The following is a 23543-nucleotide window of genomic DNA, read 5'->3' on the forward strand; positions in this document are numbered from 1 at the left end:
CCTCCCTCTCTAGTGACTCTTGCGTGGAAAGATCCACATCTTGGGTAGTCATTATCCCATACGTCACTAGCTCATGGACTCTTGCTAATTACATGAAAGAAAACATAATTTATGTAAGAACTTACCTGATAAATTCATTTCTTTCATATTAGCAAGAGTCCATGAGGCCCACCCTTTTTTGTGGTGGTTATGATTTTGTATAAAGCACAATTTATTCCAATTCCTTATTTTATATGCTTTCGCACTTTTTTATCACCCCACTTCTTGGCTATTCGTTAAACTGAATTGTGGGTGTGGTGAGGGGTGTATTTATAGGCATTTTGAGGTTTGGGAAACTTTGCCCCTCCTGGTAGGAATGTATATCCCATACGTCACTAGCTCATGGACTCTTGCTAATATGAAAGAAATGAATTTATCAGGTAAGTTCTTACATAAATTATGTTTTTGTTCTATATCCTCCCCTACCCCCCCCCTTTTTTTTTTTTTTGCTCTTCTCCCATATTGGATGGGTACTATGTATGAATTAATTATGTAAGGTTATTAAAATAAATTCGATACACAAAATATGGGGAAGAATAGAGGAAGGGGGGAGGGAAGGGGAAAAAAGAGAAAAAAAAAAAGGGGGCATCAGGTGGTATGTTTAAAGCATGTAGTTGAGTAACCTATTGAAATGTAAAAACCTATGATTTTATTATTGTCTATTCAAGCTGTGGCTCTGGTATTATAAGAGCCGGTTCTGTTTGGGTTTTTTTTAATTTCTTTTTTTTTTTTCTTGCTGTACCTGAATTCATGTTGTATTAATACCCCTGATGCTTAATAAAAATAAAAATGATAAAAAAAAATTAAAAGTCCTATCTGAATAATGAAAGTTTAATTTATACTAGACTGTCCCTTTAAAAAATAAAAAAAACTCTCAATTGAAGATCTTTTTCTAACACCTAACTTTACCACTTCCTTGCTCTTAACGTAGGCAAAGAGAATGACTGGGTTGGGAGGGAAGGGAGGTGATATTTAACAGCTTTGCTGTAGTGCTCTTTGCCGCCTCCTGCTGGGCAGGAGTGATATTCCCAATAGCAATTAAGATGATCCGTGGACTCATTGTGTCAATAAAAATAAATCTTAATTAAGACTTCAAGGAGAAGAAATAGATTTTAAAACAGTTTTAATATGAATCAAAACCTGAACAAAACAGTGAATATCAGGAAGTTAATCTTTCTATGAAATAAGACAGAAAAAAGCAGAAATTTGTCCTTTCAAAGTATTTGCAGACAAAACTAGGGCTAATAACTGAGTCACAGAAACATCTATGACTAAACACTTAAGCGTTCAATTTCCAAAATTTCAAATTTAGAAATTTGAGATCCTATGGGAAAAACAAAATTTATGCTTGCCTGATAAATTTATTTCTCTTGTGGTGTATCCAGTCCACGGGTTCATCCATTACTTGTGAAATATTCTCCTTCCCAACAGGAAGCTGCAAGAGGACACCCACAGCAGAGCTGTCTATATAGCTCCTCCCCTAACTGCCACCCCCAGTCATTCGACCGAAGACAAGCAAGAAAAAAAGGAGAAACGATAGGGTGCAGTGGTAACTGTAGTTTAAAATCAAAAGATACCGGCCTTAAAATGACAGGGCGGGCCGTGGACTGGATACACCACAAGAGAAATAAATTTATCAGGCAAGCATAAATTTTGTTTTCTCTTGTAAAGGTGTATCCAGTCCACGGGTTCATCCATTACTTGTGGGATACCAATACCAAAGCTTTAGGACACGGATGAAGGGAGGGACAAGGCAGGAACTTAAATGGAAGGCACCACTGCCTGTAAGATCTTTCTCCCAAAAAGAGCCTCTGAAGAAGCAAAAGTATCAAATTTATAGAATTTTGAAAAGGTATGAAGCGAAGACCAAGTCGCCGCCTTACAAAACTGTTCAACAGAGGCATCATGTCTAAAAGCCTATGAGGAAGCTACTGCTCTAGTAGAATGAGCTGTAATTCTTTCAGGAGGCTGCTGGCCAGCAGTCTCATAAGCTAAGCGTATTATACTTCTTAGCCAAAATAAAAGAGAAGTTGCCGAAGCCTTTTGGCCTCTCCTCTGTCCAGAGTAGACAACAAACAAAGCAGATGTTTGACGAAAATCCTTCGTAGCTTGTAAATAAAACTTTAAAGCACGAACCACATCAAGATTGTGTAATAGACGTTCCTTCTTTGAAGAAGGATTAGGACATAGTGAAGGAACAACAATCTCCTGATTGATATTCTTATTAGATACCACCTTAGGAAGAAACCCAGGTTTGGTACGTAACACTACCTTATCTACATGGAAAATCAGATAAGGGGAATTACATTGTAAAGCCGATAACTCCGAAACTCTTTGAGCCGAGGAGATAGCTACTAAAAACAGAACTTTCCAAGATAAAAGCTTAATATCTATGGAATGCAAAAGTTCAAACGGAACCCCTTGAAGAACTTTAAGAACTAAATTTAAACTCCATTGCGGAGCAACAGGTTTAAACACAGGTTTGATTCTAACTAAAGCCTGACAAAACGCCTGAACGTCTGGAACCTCAGCCATACGTTTGTGCAAAAGAATAGACAAAGCAGAAATCTGTCCCTTTAAGGAACTTGCTGACAAACCCTTCTCCAATCCTTCATGGAGAAAAGATAATATCCTAGGAATCCTGACCTTACTCCATGAGTAACCCTTGGATTCATACCAGTGAAGATATTTACACCATATCTTATGATAGATCTTCCTGGTGACAGGTTTTCGAGCCTGAATTAAGGTATCAATGACCGATTCGGAAAAACCACGCTTTGATAGAATCAAGCGTTCAATCTCCAAGCAGTCAGACAGAGAAATTAGATTTGGATGTTTGAAGGGACCTTGAAGTAGAAGGTCCTGCCTTAGCGGCAGAGTCCATGGTGGAAAAGATGACATGTCCACCAGATCTGCATACCAAGTCCTGCGTGGCCATGCAGAGGCTATCAGGATCACCGAAGCTCTCTTCTGCTTGATCTTGGCAAACAGACAAGGGAGCCGAGGAAACGATAGAAACACATAAGCCAGGCTGAAGGACCAGGGCGCTGCTAGAGCGTCTATCAGCGCTGCCTTGGGATCCCTGGACCTGGACCAAGGAAGCTTGGCAACTGATGAGACGCCATGAGATCCAGTTCTGGTTTGCCCAATAGTTGAATCAACTGGGCAAATACCTCCGGATGGAGCTCCCACTCCCCCCGGATGAAAAGTCTGCCGACTTAGAAAATCCGCCTCCCAGTTCTCTACTCCTGGGATATGGATAGCTGAGAGATGGCAAGAGTGAACCTCTGTCCATAGAATTATCTTTGAAACCTCCAACATTGCCAGGGGGTTCCTTGTTCCCCCCTGATGGTTGATATAGGCTACAGTCGTGATGTCCGACTGAAATCTGATGAACCTGACCGCAGCTAGCTGAGGCCAAGCCTGAAGAGCATTGAATATCACTCTTAGTTCCAGAATGTTTATCGGAAGGAGGGCCTCCTCCTGAGTCCACGAACCCTGAGCCTTCAGGGAGTTCCAGACTGCACCCCAGCCCAGAAGGCTGGCATCTGTCGTTACTATAGTCCATTCTGGCCTGCGGAAACTCATTCCCTTGGACAGATGGACCCAAGATAGCCACCAGAGAAGAGAATCCCTGGTCTCTTGATCCAGATTTAGTAGAGGGGACAAATATGTGTAATCCCCATTCCACTGATTGAGCATGCAAAGTTGCAGTGGTCTGAGATGTAGGCGGGCAAACGGAACTATGTCCATTGCCGCTACCATTAATCCGATTACCTCCATACACTGAGCCACTGACGGATGGGAAGTAGAATAAAGAGCACGGCAGGAAGTTAGAAGTTTTGACAACCTGACCTCTGTCAGATAAATCTTCATTTCTACTGAGTCTATCAGAGTTCCTAGGAAGGAAACTCTTGTGAGAGGGGAGAGAGAACTCTTTCCTTCGTTAAACCTTCCACCCGTGAGACCTCAGGAATGCCAGAACAATGTCCGTATGGGACCTGGCGATTTGAAAAGTCGACGCCTGTATCAGGATGTCGTCTAGGTAAGGGGCCACTGCTATACCCCACGGCCTTAGAACCACCAGAAGGGACCCTAGAACCTTCGAAAAGATTCTTGGTGCCGTGGCTAACCCGAAGGGAAGAGCCACAAACTGGTAATGCCTGTCTAGGAAGGCGAACCTGAGAAACTGATAATGATCCCTGCGTATCGGAATGTGTAGATAAGCATCCTTTAAATCCACGGTAGTCATATATTGACCCTCCTGGATCATAGGTAGGATGGTTCGAATAGTCTCCATCTTGAAGGATGGGACCCTGAGAAATTTGTTTAGGATCTTGAGATCCAAGATTGGTCTGAAAGTTCCCTCTTTTTTGGGAACTATAAACAGATTTGAATAGAAGCCCTGCCCCTGTTCCTCCCTTGGAACTGGGTGGATCACTCCCATAACCAGCAGGTCTTGAACACAACGTAAGAATGCCTCTCTCTTTATCTGGTTTGCAGATAATTGTGAGAGATGAAATCTCCCCTTTGGAGATGAAGCTTTGAAATCCAGAAGATATCCCTGGGAAACAATCTCCAGAGCCCAGGGATCCTGGACATCTCTTGCCCAAGCCTGGGCGAAGAGAGAAAGTCTGCCCCCCACTAGATCCGGTCCCGAATCGTGGGCTACTCCTTTTCATGCTGTCTTAGAGGCAGCAGCAGGCCTGTTTCCCCTTGTTCCAAGCCTGGTTAGGTCTCCAGACAGGCTTGGACTGGGCAAAATTTCCCTCTTGTTTTGTAGAAGAGGAAGATGAAGCTGCGCCACTCTGGAAGTTTTTGAAAGGAATGAAAATTAGTCTGTTTGGTCCTTAACTTGTTGGACCTATCCTGGGGAAGGTCGTGGCCTTTTCCTCCAGTAATATCAAAAATGATCTCCTTCAGTCCAGGCCCAAATAGGGTCTTCCCTTTGAAGGGGATATTGAGAAGTTTAGACTTTGAAGTGACATCAGCTGACCAGGATTTAAGCCATAGCACCCTACGCGCCTGAATGGCAAAACCTGAATTTTTAGCAGTTAGCTTGATTAAATGAAAAACGGCGTCAGAAATAAATGAATTGGCTAACTTAAGAGCTTTAAGCCTGTCAAGGATATCATCCAACGGGGTTTATACCTGTAGAGCCTCCTCCAGAGACTCGAACCAGAAAGCCGCTGCAGCAGTGACTGGGGCAATGCATGCAAGAGGCTGGAGAATAAAACCTTGTTGTATAAAGATTTTCTTAAGGAAACCCTCTAATTTTTTATCTATAGGATCTAGGAAAGCACAACTGTCCTCGACAGGAATAGTTGTACGCTTAGCTAGGGTAGAGACTGCTCCCTCCACCTTAGGGACCGTCTGCCACGAGTCCCGTGTAGCGGCATCTATAGGTAACATCTTTTTAAAAGCAGGAGGGGGAGATAACGGTACACCTGGTCTATCCCATTCCTTAGTAATAATTTCTGAAAACCTCTTAGGGATTGGAAAAACGTCAGTGTAAACAGGCACTGCAAAGTATTTGTCCATTTTACACAATTTCTCTGGGACTACAATGGTGTCACAGTCATCCAGAGTCGCTAAAACCTTCCTGAGCAACACGCGGAGGTGTTCAAGCTTAAATTTAAATGCTGTCATTTCAGAGTCAGACTGAAGTAACGCCTTCCCTGAATCAGAGAAGTCACCCACAGATAGAAGCTCTCCTGCTTCAACTTCTGCACATTGTGAGGGTTTATCAGACATAGCTACTAAAGCATCAGAGAGCTCTGTATTTGTTCTAGCCCCAGAGCTGTCTCGCTTTCCTTGTAACCCTGGCAGTTTGTACAATACCTCTGTGAGGGTATGATTCATAACTGCCGCCATGTCTTATAAGGTAAACGCATTGGACGCGCTAGATGTACTTGGCGTCCCTTGAGCGGGAGTTATAGGTTCAGACACGTGGGGAGAGCTAGATGGCATAACCTCCCTTTTGTCAGTCTCAGAAACCTCAGGTGATAAATCTTTAAAAGCCATAATATGATCTTTATAACTTATAGAAAAGTCAGTGAATTTGGTACACATTCTAAGAGGGGGTTCCACAATGGCTTCTAAACATAATGAACAAGGAGTTTCCTCTATGTCAGACATGTTTAACAGACTAGTAATGAGACCAGCAAGCTTGGAAAACACTTTAATAAATGTGAAAAAAGCAATAATCTAAAAACGGTACTGTGCCTTTAGGAGAAAAAAACTACCACATAAACTGCAAAACAGTGAAAAAAGTAGTAGACTCTACGAAATTTTTACAGTGTGTATAAGGGACTAAAGCAGCATTGCACCCACTTGCAAATGGATGATTAACCCCTCAGGCCCAAAAACGAATTAGAAAAACATTAAAACTGCTAACAAACAGTCAAACACACTGCCACAGCTGTGCTGTGGCTCCTACCTGCCCTTAAAAACGATTTTTGCAGGAACAAAACCCTCTATAGAGGTCCTATAAGCCAGAGAACTCCTTCAGGGAAGCTGGATGTCTCAGACTGAAAATCAACTGCACATTTAGAGCTTGAAAATAGGCCCCTCCCTACCATGCACTCAAAGTCAGAGGGCCTTAAAAAAGTACTCCTAGGAGTAATCTAACAAGCCATGTGGAAAACTAGGCCCCAAATAAAGATTTATCACCCTCAGAGAAAAAACGTTTTTATTTTTATAAATCATGCAAACGTTTTTACATTAAGTAATATAAGTATTAACATGAATATTACCCTTATTTGCAAGCATGATCCCAGTTGTTGTTAAATCACTGTATCAGGCTTACCTTAAATATACCAGGCACTGTCAGCATTTTCTAGACCTTATCTCTCTAGAAAAAAATATTCTGAACATACCTCAAAGCAGGCAATCTGCAGACCGTCCCCCCAACTGAAGTTTTCTTTCCATACTCTTCAGTTATGTGTGAGAACAGCAATGGACCTTAGTTACAAACCGCTAAGATCATCAAAACCTCCAGGCAGAATTATTCTTCCAATTTCTGCCTGAGAGTAAAAACAGTACAACGCCGGTACCATTTAAAAATAACAAAGTTTTGATTGAAGGTAAAAAACATAATTTATGCTTACCTGATAAATTTATTTCTCTTGTAGTGTATCCAGTCCACGGATCATCCATTACTTATGGAATATATTCTCCTTCCCAACAGGAAGCTGCAAGAGTCCACCCACAGCAAAGCTGCTATATAGCTCCTCCCCTAACTGCCATATTCAGTCATTCGACCGAAAACATGCAGAGAAAGGAAAAACCATAGGGTGCAGTGGTGACTGTAGTTCAAATGAAAAAATTACCTGCCTTAAAGTGACAGGGCGGGCCGTGGACTGGATACACTACAAGAGAAATAAATTTATCAGGTAAGCATAAATTATGTTTTCTCTTGTTAAGTGTATCCAGTCCACGGATCATCCATTACTTATGGAATACCAATACCAAAGCTAAAGTACACGGATGATGGGAGGGACAAGGCAGGTACTTAAACGGAAGTTACCACTGCCTGTAAAAAACCCTTTCTCCCAAAAATAGCCTCCGAAGAAGCAAGGTATCAAATTTGTTAAATTTGAAAAGTATGAAGCGCAGACCAAGACTCCGTCTTGTAAATCTGTTCAACAGAAGCCACATTTAAAAAAGGCCCAAGTGAAAACCACAGCTCTAGTAGAATGAGCTGTAATCCCTTCAGGAGGCTGCTGTCCAGCAGTCTCATAAGCTAAATGAATTATGCTTTTTAACCAAAAAGACAGAGAGGCTGCTGAAGTCTTTTGACCTCTCCTCTGTCCAGAATAGACAACAAACAAGGTGAACGTTTGATGAAAACTGTAGTAGCTTGTAAGTAAAACTTTAAAGCACAAACCACGTCCAATATTGTGTAATAGACGTTCCTTCTTTGAGGAAGGATTAGGATACAAGCATGGAACAACTATCTATTGAGTGATGTACTTGTTAGATACCACCTTAGGAAAAAACCCAGGTTGGTACGCAGGACTACCTTATCCGTACGAAGGACCAGATAAGGAGAATCACATTGTAACACAGATAACTTGGAGACTCTACGAGTCGAGGAATTAGCTACCCAAAAGGAACTTTCCAAGATAAAGATTGATATCTATGGAACAAAAAAGGTTCAAACGGAACTTCTTGAAGAACCTTAAGAATCAGGTTTAAGCTCCATGGCGGAGCAACAGTTTTAAACACAGGCTTGGATCTAACCAAAGCCTGACCAAATGCCTGAACGTCTAGAATACCTGCCAGACGCTTGTGCAAAAAAATAGACAGAGTAAAAATCTGTCCCCTTTTAAGGAATTAGCTGACAACCCTTTTCTCAAAAACATCTTGGAGAAAAGATAATATCCTGGGAATCCAGACTTTACTCCATGAGTAACCCTTGGATTCATAAAAATCAGATATTTACACCATATCTATGTTCAATTTTCCTAGAGACAGGCTTTCATGTCTGTATTAAGGTATCAATGACTGACTCGGAGAAGCCATGCTTTGATAACATCAAGCGTTCAGTCTCCAGGCAGTCCATCTCAGATTGATTCTATTTAGATGGTTGAAAGGACCCTGAGGTAGAGGGACCTGTCTCAGAAGCAGAGACCGTGATGGAAAGGATGACATGTCCACCAGATCTGCATACCAGGTCCTGCGTGGCTACGCAGGCGCTGTCAAAAACACCAAAGCCCTCTCCTGCTTGGTCTTGACCTCCGGAGGAAATCCCACTCCCCCGGAAGAAAAGTCTGACGACTTAGAAAATCCACCTCCCAGTTCTCAACACCTGGGATATGGATAGCTGATAGACAAGAGTGAGTCTCTGTCCAGTGAATTATTGTAAGACTTCTAACATCGCTAGGGAACTTCTGTTCCCCCTTGATGGCTGATGTAAGCCACAGTCGTGTATATTGTCCGACTGAGTATGATGTACCTCAGAGTTGCTAACTGAGGCCAAATCTGAAGAGCATGGAATATCACTCCCAGTTCCAGAATATTTATTAGAAGGAGGGTCTCCTCCTAAGTCCACTATCCCTGAGCCTTCAGGGAGTTCCAGACTGCATCCCAACCTAAAAGGCTGGCATCTATTGTAACAATTGTCCCATCTGACCTGCGGAAGGTCATACCCTTGAACAGATGGACCCGACATAGTCACCAGAGAAGAGAATCTCTGGTCTCTTGGTCCAGGTTTAACAGGGGGACAAATCTGTGTAATCCCCGTTCCTCTGACTGAGCATGCATAGTTGCAGCGGTCTGAAATGTAGACGTGCAAACGGTACTATGTCCCTTGCCGCTACCATTAAGCCGATTTCATTCATGAACTGAGCCACCGAAGGGCGCGGATGGGATGAAAAAACACGGCAGAAATTTAGAAACTTTGACAACCTGGACTCCGTCAGGTAAATTTTCATTTCTACAGAATCTATCAGAGTCCCTAGGAGGGAAACCCTTGAGATTGGGGATAGAGAACTCTTTCCTTGTTCACTTTCCACCCATGTGATCTCAGAAATGCCAGTACTACGTCCGTATGAGACTGGGCAATTTGGATGTTTGACGCCTGTATCAGGATGTCGTCTAAATAAGGGGCCACTTCTATGCCCCGCGGTCTAAGGACCGCCAAAGCGACCCCAGAACCTCCATAAAGATTCTTGGGGCTGTAGATATCCCAAAGGAAAGAGCTACAAACTGGTAATGCCTGTCTAGAAAGGCAAACCTGAAAAACGATGGTGATCTTTATGCATCACAATGTGAGGATAAGCATCCTTCAAATCCATTGTAGTCCTCTATTGACTCTCCTGGATCATAGTTAAGATGGTACGAATAGTTTCCATCTTAAATGACGGAATTCTGAGGAATTTGTTTAAGATCTTTAGATCCAAAATAGGTCTGAAGGTTCCCTCTCCTTGGGAACCACAAACAGATTTGAGTAAAAACTCTGTCCCTGTTCCTCTCTTGGAACTGGATGGATCTCGTACACAATGTAAGAATGCCTCCTTCTTTATCTGGTTTGCAGATAATTGTGAAAGGCGAAATCTCCCCTTTTTTTGGGGGGGAATCTTTGAAATCCAGAAGATATCTCTGGGATATAAATTCCAATGCCTAGGGATCCTGGGCATCTCTTGCCCACGCCTGGGCGAAGAATGAAAGTCTGCCCCCTATAGGATCCGTTACCGGATAGGGGTCCGTTCCTTCATGCTGCCTTAGAGGCAGCAGCAGGCTCCTTGGCCTGCTTATCTTTGTTCCAGGTCCGATTGTCTCCAGACCGCCTTGGACTGAGCAAAAATTCCCTCTTGTTTTGCCTTAGAGGAAGAGGATGCCACACCTGCCCTGAAGTTTTTAAAAGGCACGAAAATTAGACCTTTTTTTTTTTTTTTTTTTTTGGCCCTTGATTTGGACCTATCCTGAGGAAGGGCATGACCTTTTCCTCCAGTGATATAAGCAATAATCTCCTTCAAACCAGGCCCGAATAGGGTCTGCCCCTTGAAGGGAAGTTAAGTAGCTTATTTATTAAAGTCACGACAGCTGACCATGATATAAGCCATAGCGCTCTGCGCGCCAGTATAGTAAAAAACAGAATTCTTAGCCGTTAGTCTAGTCAAATGAACAAGGCATCAGAAAACAAAGGAATTGGCTAGCATAAGCTTGTCAAATATATTCATCCAATGGAGTCGCTTAACTGTAAAGCCTCATCAAGAGACTCAACCCAGAACGCCGCAGCAGCAGTGACAGAAGCAATGTATGCAAGGGGCTGCAGGATAAAACCCTGTTGAATAAACATTTTTTATCCATTGGATCTAAAAAGCACAACTGTCCTCGTCAGAGGTAGTGGTACGCTTAGCTAGAGTAGAAACTCTTCTCTCCACCTTAGGAACTGTCTGCCAGAAGTCCCGTGTGGTGGTAACTATTAGAAAACATTCTTCTAAAAAATAGGAGGGGAAGAGAACGGCACACCTGGTCTATCCCATTCCTTATTAAAAAATTTTTAGTAAACCTCTTTAGGTATTGGAAAAACATCAGTACACACCGGCACTGCATATTATTTATCCAGTCTACACAATTTCTCTGGCCCTGCGATTGTACACATTCATTCAGAGCAGCCAAAGCCTCCCTGAGCAACAAGTGGAGGTTCTCAAGCATAAATTTTAAATGTAGAAATATCAGAATCAGGTTAAATCATCTTCCCTGAGTCAAAAAAAATCACCCACAGACTAAGCATATTGTGAGGTAGTATCATACATGGTTCTTAAAGCGTCTGTATGCTCTGTATCTACCCCCAGACCTAACTGCTTTCCTTTAATTTCAGGTAGTCTGACTAATACTGCTGCCAGAATATTATTCACCACCTTTGCCATGTCTTGTAAAATAAACGCTATGGGCGCCCTTGATGTACTTGGCGCCTTTTGAGCGTGAGTCCCTGAAGCGGGAGTCGAAGGGTCTGACACGTGGGGAGAGTTAGTCGGCATAACTTTCCCCTCGACAGAATCCCCTGGTAAAAGAAACGCTATGGGTGCCCTTGATGTACTTGGCGCCATTTGAGCGTGAGTCCCTAAAGCGGGAGTCAAAAGGTCTGACACGTGGGGAGAGTTAGTCGGCATAACTACCCCCACGACAGAATCCTCTGGTGATAATGTTTTTAAAGACAAAAAATGATCTTTATTGTTTAACATGAAATCAGTACATCTGGTACACATTCTAAGATGGGGTTCCACCATGGCTTTAAAACATAATGAACACAGAGCTTCCTCTATGTTAGACATGTTAGAACAGACTAATAATGAGACTAGTAAGCTTGGAAAACACTTTAAATCAAGTTAACAAGCAAATATATAAAACGTTACTGTGCCTTTAAGAGAAACAAATTTTGTCAAAATTTGAAAAACAGTGAAAAAAAGGCAGTAAAACAAACGAAATTTTTACAGTACATGTAATAAGGTAACAGAGCATTGCACCCACTTGCAAATGGATGATTAACCCCTTAATGCAAAAAACAGATAAAAAAAACGACATAGACGTTTTTAAAAACAGACACAACAAACTGCCACAGCCAACAGTGGGAAGCTTCAGTTAACTGTTTCTATGCAAAATTTAAGCCAGCCATGTGGAAAAAACTTAGGCCCCAATAAGTTTTATCACCAAACATATGTTAAAAAACGATTAAACATGCCAGCAAACGTTTTAAACACATTTTTACAAGAGTATGTATCTCTATTAATAAGCCTGATACCAGTCGCTTTTACTGCATTTAAGGCTATACCAACATTACAGTGTTATCACCAATGTACGTTAAAAAACGATTAAACATGCCAGCAAACGTTTTAAAACACATTTTTATAAGAGTATGTATCTCTATTAATAAGCCTGATACCAGTCGCTATCGCTGCATTTAAGGCTTTACTTACATTACTTCGGTATCAGCAGTATTTTCTTAGTCAATTCCATTCCTAGAAAAATATTTTACTGCACATACCTTATCTGCAGGAAAACCTGCACGCCATTCCCCCTCTGAAGTGCCTCACTCCTCAGAATGTGTGAGAACAGCAAATGGATCTTAGTTACGTCTGCTGGACCTGGAAAGAAATCTGAAAAAAACTTCTTGTTTAGACGAGAGACCATCAGACCTATTTCTGGAAGACCCCACATCTGTACAAGATGAAAAAAAAACACATCTGAATGGAGAGCACTCCCCCAGATATAAAGTCTGATGGCTGTGATAATCCCTTTCCCAATTGTCTACACCTGAGAAATGAATTGCAGAAATTAGACAAGAGTTGGATTCCATCCAAGAAAGTATCCAAGATACTTCCTCCATAACTGAAGGACTGCGAGTCCCTCCTTGATGATTGACAAATGCCACGGCTGTGATATTGTCTGTTTAAAAAACAAATGTAAAAGATGTCTCTTCAATAGAGGCCACGTCTGAAGAGCCCTGAAAATAGCATGGAGTTCAAAAATATAGATGGGTAACCTCGCCTACTGAGGTTTCCAAATCCCTAGTGCTGTCAGAGACTCTAAGACAGCCCCCCACCTAAAAAACTTGCATCTGTTGAGAATACAGTCCAGGTAGGACGAACAAATGAGGCCCAATGAACAATAAAGGTGATAGTCCAACCACCAAATCAGAGAGAAAAAAGTGCTGGGATTTAAGTATATCAGTTGTGATAACTGAAAATAATCCCTGCATCTATGGTGCAACATGCAAAGCTATAGAAGCCCCAAACTAAAAAGAGCAAAGAGGATCGTACCTGATGCTGTGGTCATGAACCCAAAAACTTCCATGCACATAACCACTGAAGGAAAAAATATAGACTGAAGGTTTAGACAAACTAAAATTAACTTAATTTGTCTCTAGTCTATCAGAGAAAGAATCAGATACTAAAATGTATCTGGAAACCTAAAAAGGTGACCCTTGTCTAAGGAATCAAGAAACACTATTGTAAATGAATCCTCCAACCATGTCTTGAGGAAACCACACTAGTGAGATTGTGCTGAATGAAAAGATTAAAGCTAGTACCAAATATCATCCAAATAAGGAAACACTGCAATACCCTGCTCTCTGAATACAGACAGAAGGGCACCAAGAATCTTTGAAAAGAATCTCTGAGCTGCCGCTAGCCCAAAAGGACAAGCAACAAAATTGGTAATGCTTATCTAGAAAAGTGAATCTCAGAAAACAATAGTGGTCTGAATGAATTGAAAATAAGTGTCCTGTAAGTCAATTGTGGACAGGAAGTAACCTTGCTAAACAGAAAGGCAGAATAGTCCCTATAGTCACCATCTTGAAAGTTGGGACTCTCTCAAAACAATATAAACATTTCAGATCCAGAATTGGTCTGAATGATTTTTTTCTTTAGGACAAAAAATAGATTTGAATAGAAACCCAAACTCCGTTCCTGCAGAGGAACTGGAACCATCACCCCTAAAAACTCGAAATCTGAAACACAATTCAGAAAAACCTGAGTTTTCACAGGGTTTGTTATAACATGGAAAAGAATCTTCCTATGGGAGGTTTTTTATTCTGAAACCTATTTGATACCCCTGAGAAACCAATATTCTGAATCCACTGATTTGAACAGAAAGTGTCCAAATGTGTTGAAATAAATTCAATCTGCCCCCCCCCCCCCACCAGTAGAACTGATTAAACTGCCGCACCTTAATGCAGTCTTAGGGGCTGAAATTAGTTTAATTATAAGGCTTGGAATTATTCAAATTCAGAAACAAATCTAAAATCAGAGCCAGAGGCCTTAAGGGAATGAAAAACACAATTGGGAGCTTAAAAATTACCCTTAGATTTCTTAACTTGGAGCAGAAAAGACTCCCTTTCCCCCAGTAATAGAGGAGATAATAAAATCCGATAGTAATCTAAATTTGAACACCATATCAGAGATTTAAGCCATAAAACTTTTCTAGTAAAAATGGCTAAAAACAAAAATTAAATATCAGTTAAAATGACATAAAATATAGCATCATAAATGAAATGATTAGCATGTTGAAGTAAAAGAACAATGCTTAGACAAATCAAGATCTGATAAATAAACTGTCCAATCAAAAAGTTGACACAGCAGCAACATTAACCATAGAAATGGCAGGTTAAAAAATATGTAAATATGCTTCTCTTAAGATAGGAAACAAACTTCCTATCTAAAGGATCCTTAAAAGAAGAAATATCTTCCATAGGATAGAAGTACCTTCGGCAAGAGAAGAAATAGCCCCACCTTAAGGGACTTTTACCTAAAAACACTAAATTAGTCATAGGTAAAGGATATAGCTTTTTAAACCTAGAAGAGAGGTTAAAAGAAGCACTAAGTTTAGATTCCTTACTAAACATATATGATAAATAGTATCTGGAAAAAGGAAAAATGTCAAGAGTTACCTCAGAAGCTTAAAAAAACAAATTTCAAACATTTGCTATTCTTGTTATCAAGAGGACTAGATTCCTCAACACTCAAAGTAAACAAAAATTCCTTAATAAAGAATGAAAACATTCAATTGAAAGTTTGATTTATCAAAATTAGTCTCTGAAATAGGATCCTCTGAGCCAGAGAAAACCACATCAGCATAAATACTACAGTATGCTGTCGATCAATACAAACTTCATAGGTTCATGAGACGTTAGGAGATTGTTTACGTTAATTTGAAGGCGGAATAGCAGTCATAGCCTTCTCTCTGTCTTTTGCAATATAATCCTTTATATTAACAGTAATATCATGTACATTATACTGTGAAGGTAAAACAGTAGATGTATATGTACTATAGAAACATTATCAGTATGAATAATAAAACATAACAAGTGCCACATATATGAGCTGAAGAAATAAAATCAGCTAATTAAACAATATACACACTTAGCATTGGTAGAAATTGTGTACAGGCAGCAAAGTTTCTACAGTAACATCAGAGGCAGGATCAGTTTGAGACATCTTGCAAAATGTAACAAAAAAATAAAAATAACATTTGAACAAAATATCCAATTTCCTCAAAATAGCAGTTTCAGGAATGGAAAAAAAACATAATTTATGCTTACCTGATAAATTTATTTCTCTTGTAGTGTATCCAGTCCACGGATCATCCATTACTTATGGGATATTAACTCCTACCCAACAGGAAGTGCAAGAGGATTCACCCAGCAGAGCTGCTATATAGCTCCTCCCCTAACTGCCATTACCAGTCATTCGACCGAAAACATGCAGAGAAAGGAAAACCATAGGGTACAGTGGTGACTGTAGTTTAATGGAAAAATTACCTGCCTTAAAGTGACAGGGCGGGCCGTGGACTGGATACACTACAAGAGAAATAAATTTATCAGGTAAGCATAAATTATGTTTTCTCTTGTTAAGTGTATCCAGTCCACGGATCATCCATTACTTATGGGATACCAATACCAAAGCTAAAGTACACGGATGACGGGAGGGACAGGCAGGCTCTTTATACGGAAGGAACCACTGCCTGAAGAACCTTTCTCCCAAAAACAGCCTCCGAAGAAGCAAAAGTGTCAAATTTGTAAAATTTGGAAAAAGTATGAAGAGAAGACCAAGTTGCAGCCTTGCAAATCTGTTCAACAGAAGCCTCATTCTTAAAGGCCCAAGTGGAAGCCACAGCTCTAGTAGAATGTGCTGTAATTCTTTCAGGAGGCTGCTGTCCAGCAGTCTCATAGGCTAACCGTATTATGCTACGAAGCCAAAAGGAGAGAGAGGTAGCCGAAGCTTTTTGACCTCTCCTCTGACCAGAATAAACGACAAACAGGGAAGACGTTTGTCGAAAATCCTTAGTTGCCTGTAGATAAAATTTCAGGGCACGGACTACATCTAGATTGTGTAGCAGACGTTCCTTTTTCGAAGAAGGATTAGGACACAAAGATGTAACCACAATCTCTTGATTGATATTCCTGTTAGTGACCACCTTAGGTAGGAACCCAGGTTTAGTACGCAGAACTACCTTGTCTGAATGAAAAATCAGATAAGGAGAATCACAATGTAAGGCAGATAACTCAGAGACTCTTCGAGCCGAGGAAATCGCCATTAAAAACAGAACTTTCCAAGATAACAACTTGATATCAATGGAATGAAGGGGTTCAAACGGAACCCCCTGTAAAACATTAAGGCCTAGATTTAGAGTTCGGCGGTAGCCGTCAAAACCAGCGTTAGAGGCTCCTAACGCTGGTTTTGGGCGCCCGCTGGTATTTGGAGTCAGTGATTAAAGGGTCTAACGCTCACTTTTCAGCCGCGACTTTTCCATACCGCAGATCCCCCTACGCCATTTGCGTAGCCTATCTTTTCAATGGGATCTTTCTAACGCTGGTATTTAGAGTCGTTTCTGCAGTGAGCGTTAGAGCTCTAACGACAAGATTCCAGCCGCCTGAAAATAGCAGGAGTTAAGAGCTTTCTGGCTAACGCCGGTTTATAAAGCTCTTAACTACTGTACCCTAAAGTACACTAACACCCATAAACTACCTATGTACCCCTAAACCGAGGTCCCCCCACATCGCCGCCACTCGATTAAAATTTTTAACCCCTAATCTGCCGACCGCCACCTACGTTATACTTATGTACCCCTAATCTGCTGCCCCTAACACCGCCGACCCCTGTATTATATCTATTAACCCCTAACTTGCCCCCCACAACGTCGCCGCAAGCTACTTAAAATAATTAACCCCTAATCTTCCGACCGCAAATCGCCGCCACCTACGTTATCCCTATGTACCCCTAATCTGCTACCCCTAACATCGCCGACCCCTATATTATATTTATTAACCCCTAATCTGCCCCCCACAACGTCGCCGACACCTACCTACACTTATTAACCCCTAATCTGCCGAGCGGACCTGAGCGCTACTATAATAAAGTTATTAACCCCTAATCCGCCTCACTAACCCTATCATAAATAGTATTAACCCCTAATCTGCCCTCCCTAACATCGCCGACACCTACCTTCAATTATTAACCCCTAATCTTCCGACCGGAGCTCACCGCTATTCTAATAAATGGATTAACCCCTAAAGCTAAGTCTAACCCTAACACTAACACCCCCCTAAGTTAAATATAATTTTTATCTAACGAAATAAATTAACTCTTATTAAATAAATAATTCCTATTTAAAGCTAAATACTTACCTGTAAAATACATCCTAATATAGCTACAATATAAATTATAATTATATTATAGCTATTTTAGGATTAATATTTATTTTACAGGCAACTTTGTAATTATTTTAACCAGGTACAATAGCTATTAAATAGTTAAGAACTATTTAATAGTTACCTAGTTAAAATAATTACAAATTTACCTGTAAAATAAATCCTAACCTAAGATATAATTAAACCTAACACTACCCTATCAATAAAATAATTAAATAAACTACCTACAATTACCTACAATTAACCTAACAATACACTATCAATAAATTAATTAAACACAATTGCTACAAATAAATAAAATTAAATAAACTATCTAAAGTACAAAAAATAAAAAAGAACTAAGTTACAGAAAATAATAAAATATTTACAAACATAAGAAAAATATTACAACAATTTTAAACTAATTACACCTACTCTAAGCCCCCTAATAAAATAACAAAGCCCCCCAAAATAAAAAATTCCCTACCCTATTCTAAAATACAAATATTACAAGCTCTTTTACCTTACCAGCCCTGAACAGGGCCCTTTGCGGGGCATGCCCCAAGAATTTCAGCTCTTTTGCCTGTAAAAAAAAACATACTATACCCCCCCCCCCAACATTACAACCCACCACCCACATACCCCTAATCTAACCCAAACCCCCCTTAAATAAACCTAACACTACCCCCCTGATGATCTTCCTACCTTGTCTTCACCATGCCAGGTTCACCGATCCGTCCTGGCTCCAAGATCTTCATCCAAGCCAAGCGGGGGCTAGACATCCACTGAAGAAGTCCAGAAGAGGGTCCAAAGTCTTCCTCCTATCCGGCAAGAAGAGGACATCCGGACCGGCAAACATCTTCTCCAAGCGGCATCTTCTATCTTCTTCCATCCGATGACGACCGGCTCCATCTTGAAGACCTCCAGCGCGGATCCATCCTCTTCTTCCGACGACTAGACGACGAATGACGGTTCCTTTAAGGGACGTCATCCAAGATGGCGTCCCTCGAATTCCGATTGGCTGATAGGATTCTATCAGCCAATCGGAATTAAGGTAGGAATTTTCTGATTGGCTGATGGAATCAGCCAATCAGAATCAAGTTCAATCCGATTGGCTGATCCAATCAGCCAATCAGATTGAGCTCGCATTCTATTGGCTGATCGGAACAGCCAATAGAATGCGAGCTCAATCTGATTGGCTGATTGGATCAGCCAATCGGATTGAACTATATTCTGATTGGCTGATTCCATCAGCCAATCAGAAAATTCCTACCTTAATTCCGATTGGCTGATAGAATCCTATCAGCCAATCGGAATTCGAGGGACGCCATCTTGGATGACGTCCCTTAAAGGAACCGTCATTCGTCGTCTAGTCGTCGGAAGAAGAGGATGGATCCGCGCTGGAGGTCTTCAAGATGGAGCCGGTCGTCATCGGATGGAAGAAGATAGAAGATGCCGCTTGGAGAAGATGTTTGCCGGTCCGGATGTCCTCTTCTTGCCGGATAGGAGGAAGACTTTGGACCCTCTTCTGGACTTCTTCAGTGGATGTCTAGCCCCCGCTTGGCTTGGATGAAGATCTTGGAGCCAGGACGGATCGGTGAACCTGGCATGGTGAAGACAAGGTAGGAAGATCATCAGGGGGGTAGTGTTAGGTTTATTTAAGGGGGGTTTGGGTTAGATTAGGGGTATGTGGGTGGTGGGTTGTAATGTTGGGGGGGGGTATAGTATGTTTTTTTTTACAGGCAAAAGAGCTGAAATTCTTGGGGCATGCCCCGCAAAGGGCCCTGTTCAGGGCTGGTAAGGTAAAAGAGCTTGTAATATTTGTATTTTAGAATAGGGTAGGGAATTTTTTATTTTGGGGGGCTTTGTTATTTTATTAGGGGGCTTAGAGTAGGTGTAATTAGTTTAAAATTGTTGTAATATTTTTCTTATGTTTGTAAATATTTTATTATTTTCTGTAACTTAGTTCTTTTTTATTTTTTGTACTTTAGATAGTTTATTTAATTTTATTTATTTGTAGCAATTGTGTTTAATTAATTTATTGATAGTGTATTGTTAGGTTAATTGTAGGTAATTGTAGGTAGTTTATTTAATTATTTTATTGATAGGGTAGTGTTAGGTTTAATTATATCTTAGGTTAGGATTTATTTTACAGGTAAATTTGTAATTATTTTAACTAGGTAACTATTAAATAGTTCTTAACTATTTAATAGCTATTGTACCTGGTTAAAATAATTACAAAGTTGCCTGTAAAATAAATATTAATCCTAAAATAGGTATAATATAATTATAATTTATATTGTAGCTATATTAGGATTTATTTTACAGGTAAGTATTTAGCTTTAAATAGGAATTATTTATTTAATAAGAGTTAATTTATTTCGTTAGATAAAAATTATATTTAACTTAGGGGGGTGTTAGTGTTAGGGTTAGACTTAGCTTTAGGGGTTAATACATTTATTAGAATAGCGGTGAGCTCCGGTCGGAAGATTAGGGGTTAATAATTGAAGGTAGGTGTCGGCGATGTTAGGGAGGGCAGATTAGGGGTTAATACTATTTATGATAGGGTTAGTGAGGCGGATTAGGGGTTAATAACTTTATTATAGTAGCGCTCAGGTCCGCTCGGCAGATTAGGGGTTAATAAGTGTAGGTAGGTGTCGGCGACGTTGTGGGGGGCAGATTAGGGGTTAATAAATATAACATAGGGGTCGGCGATGTTAGGGCAGCGATTAGGGGTACATAGGGATAACGTAGGTGGCGGCGGTTTACGGAGCGGCAGATTAGGGGTTAAAAGTGTAATGCAGGGGTCAGCGATAGCGGGGGCGGCAGATTAGGGGTTAATAAGTGTAAGGTTAGGGGTGTTTAGACTCGGGGTACATGTTAGAGTGTTAGGTGCAGACGTAGGAAGTGTTTCCCCATAGGAAACAATGGGGCTGCGTTAGGAGCTGAACGCTGCTTTTTTGCAGGTGTTAGGTTTTTTTTCAGCTCAAACAGCCCCATTGTTTCCTATGGGAGAATCGTGCACGAGCACGTTTTTGATGCCGGCCGCGTCCGTAAGCAACTCTGGTATCGAGAGTTGCATTTGCGGTAAAAATGCTCTACGCTCCTTTTTTGGAGCCTAACGCAGCATTTGTTTGAACTCTCGATACCAGAGTTAAATTTATGGTGCGGCCAGAAAAAAACCCGCGGAGCGTTAACAGCCCTTTTACCGCCGAACTCTAAATCTAGCCGTAAGAACTAAGTTCAAACTCCATGGTGGAGCAACAGTTTTAAACACAGGCTTGATCCTAGCTAAAGCTTGACAAAAAGCTTGAACGTCTGGAACTTCTGACAGACGTTTGTGTAAAAGAATGGACAGAGCTGAAATCTGTCCCTTTAAGGAACTAGCGGATAAACCCTTTTCTAAACCTTCTTGTAGAAAAGACAATATCCTCGGAATCCTAACCTTACTCCATGAGTAACTCTTGGATTCGCACCAATATAAGTATTTGCGCCATATCTTATGGTAAATCTTTCTGGTAACAGGTTTCCTAGCCTGTATTAAGGTATCAATAACTGACTCAGAAAAACCACGTTTTGATAAAATCAAGCGTTCAATTTCCAAGCAGTCAGCTTCAGAGAAATTAGATTTTGATGTTTGAAGGGACCCTGGATCAGAAGGTCCTGTTTCAGAGGTAGCGACCAAGGTGGACAGGATGACATGTCCACTAGATCTGCATACCAAGTCCTGCGTGGCCATGCAGGCGTTATTAGAATCACTGATGCTCTCTCCTGTTTGATTCTGGCAATCAATCGAGGAAGCATCGGGAAGGGTGGAAACACATAAGCCATCCCGAAGGTCCAAGGTGCTGTCAAAGCATCTATCAGAACCGCTCCCGGATCCCTGGATCTGGACCCGTAACGAGGAAGCTTGGCGTTCTGTCGAGACGCCATGAGATCTATCTCTGGTTTGCCCCAACGTCGAAGTATTTGGGCAAAGACCTCCGGATGAAGTTCCCACTCCCCCGGATGAAAAGTCTGACGACTTAAGAAATCCGCCTCCCAGTTCTCCACTCCCGGGATGTGGATTGCTGACAGGTGGCAAGAGTGAGACTCTGCCCAGCGAATTATCTTTGATACTTCCATCATTGCTAGGGAGCTTCTTGTCCCTCCCTGATGGTTGATGTAAGCTACAGTCGTGATGTTGTCCGACTGAAACCTGATGAACCCCCGAGTTGTTAACTGGGGCCAAGCCAGAAGGGCATTGAGAACTGCTCTCAATTCCAGAATGTTTATTGGTAGGAGACTCTCCTCCTGATTCCATTGTCCCTGAGCCTTCAGAGAATTCCAGACAGCGCACCAACCTAGTAGGCTGGCGTCTGTTGTTACAATTGTCCAGTCCGGCCTGCTGAATGGCATCCCCCTGGACAGATGTGGCCGAGAAAGCCACCATAGAAGAGAATTTCTGGTCTCTTGATCCAGATTCAGAGTAGGGGACAAGTCTGAGTAATCCCCATTCCACTGACTTAGCATGCACAATTGCAGCGGTCTGAGATGTAGACGTGCAAAGGGTACTATGTCCATTGCTGCTACCATTAAGCCGATCACCTCCATGCATTGAGCTACTGACGGGTATTGAATGGAATGAAGGACACGGCATGCATTTTGAAGCTTTGTTAACCTGTCTTCTGTCAGGTAAATCTTCATTTCTACAGAATCTATAAGAGTCCCCAAGAAGGGAACTCTTGTGAGTGGAAAGAGAGAACTCTTCTTTTCGTTCACCTTCCATCCATGCGACCTTAGAAATGCCAGTACTAACTCTGTATGAGACTTGGCAGTTTGAAAGCTTGAAGCTTGTATCAGAATGTCGTCTAGGTACGGAGCTACCGCAATTCCTCGCGGTCTTAGTACCGCCAGAAGAGCACCCAGAACCTTTGTGAAGATTCTCGGAGCCGTAGCCAATCCGAATGGAAGAGCTACAAACTGGTAATGCCTGTCTAGAAAGGCAAACCTTAGATACCGGTAATGATCTTTGTGAATCGGTATGTGAAGGTAAGCATCCTTTAAATCCACTGTGGTCATGTACTGACCCTTTTGGATCATGGGTAAAATTGTCCGAATAGTTTCCATTTTGAACGATGGAACTCTTAGGAATTTGTTTAGGATCTTTAAATCCAAGATTGGCCTGAAAGTTCCCTCTTTTTTGGGAACCACAAACAGATTTGAGTAAAACCCTTGTCCTTGTTCCGACCGCGGAACCGGATGGATCACTCCCATTAATAAAAGATCTTGTACGCAGCGTAGAAACGCCTCTTTCTTTATTTGGTTTGTTGACAACCTTGACAGATGAAATCTCCCTCTTGGGGGAGAGAATTTGAAGTCTAGAAGGTATCCCTGAGATATGATCTCTAACACCCAGGGATCCTGGACATCTCTTGCCCAAGCCTGGGCGAAGAGAGAAAGTCTGCCCCCCACTAGATCCGTTCCCGGATCGGGGGCCCTCGATTCATGCTGTCTTAGGGGCAGCAGCAGGTTTCCTGGCCTGCTTGCCCTTGTTCCAGGACTGGTTAGGTCTCCAGCCTTGTCTGTAGCGAGCAACAGCTCCTTCCTGTTTTGGTGCAGAGGAAGTTGATGCTGCTCCTGCTTTGAAATTACGAAAGGAACGAAAATTAGACTGTCTAGCCTTAGGTTTGGCTCTGTCTTGAGGCAGGGCATGGCCTTTACCTCCTGTAATGTCAGCGATAATTTCTTTCAACCCGGGCCCGAATAAGGTCTGCCCTTTGAAAGGTATATTAAGCAATTTAGATTTAGAAGTAACGTCAGCTGACCAGGATTTTAGCCACAGTGCTCTGCGTGCCTGAATGGCGAATCCGGAATTCTTAGCCGTAAG

This window comes from Bombina bombina, chromosome 6 (genome assembly GCF_027579735.1).
Source record: "Bombina bombina isolate aBomBom1 chromosome 6, aBomBom1.pri, whole genome shotgun sequence".
NCBI lineage: Eukaryota > Metazoa > Chordata > Amphibia > Anura > Bombinatoridae > Bombina > Bombina bombina.